Here is a 656-nt window from a genome sequence, read left to right on the forward strand (position 1 = left end):
TACCTTGATTTATATTATATGCACCTATTTGTTTCTAGCCGTAACTATTGTGTAATAGAGTGTATTTGGTGGTATTTGAATCTGTTCAACCATGAAGCCTCCGTGGTCTAGTGGTTATGACACTCGCCTTGACAGCGAGAGGTCGCAGGTTCGAGTCCCGCCAGAGGCATTTTATTACACAATTTCTTTATTCATTTATTTACAGGACTACATTCGTTGAGAGCTATGCTACACGATGTATTTATTAAGTCCTTTATTCGAACACTGTATTTACCTTTCTTTGATGATTTATATATATATATATATATATATACTACTACTACTACTCAGATGATGACAAAAAATGCTACATCGGGCTCACTGACACACCGTTCAAAACCCGATACACAAACCACAAATACACTTTTAATACCCCCAAACACAGAAACAGCACCGTACTCTCCTCTTATACACATAATACGTATGGAAATTAAAAGATAGCAACACACCCTACAACATTAAATGGTCTATCATCGACAGAGCATCGGCTTACTCCCCAATAACAAAACGCTGCAACCTGTGCATAACCGAGAAACTTTACATAATATATTTAGACAAACAGTCAACACTAAACAAAAGAACCGAGCTATTGTCTAAATGCAGGCACAGCAACAAAT

General features: G+C 37.0%; 1 non-coding gene across 1 annotated transcript; it reads left to right on the top strand.

The window, feature by feature from the left end:
* Nucleotides 1–96: 96 nt before the first annotated feature.
* On the top strand, nt 97–169 carry Trnas-uga. Its single transcript has one exon. It is a non-coding gene; the product is annotated as a tRNA-Ser (tRNA).
* The last annotated feature ends 487 nt before the right edge of the window (nt 170–656 follow it).

This window comes from Anneissia japonica, unplaced genomic scaffold (genome assembly GCF_011630105.1).
Source record: "Anneissia japonica isolate Jap-2015-1 unplaced genomic scaffold, ASM1163010v1 scaffold84107_len660_cov88, whole genome shotgun sequence".
Lineage (NCBI taxonomy): Eukaryota > Metazoa > Echinodermata > Crinoidea > Comatulida > Comatulidae > Anneissia > Anneissia japonica.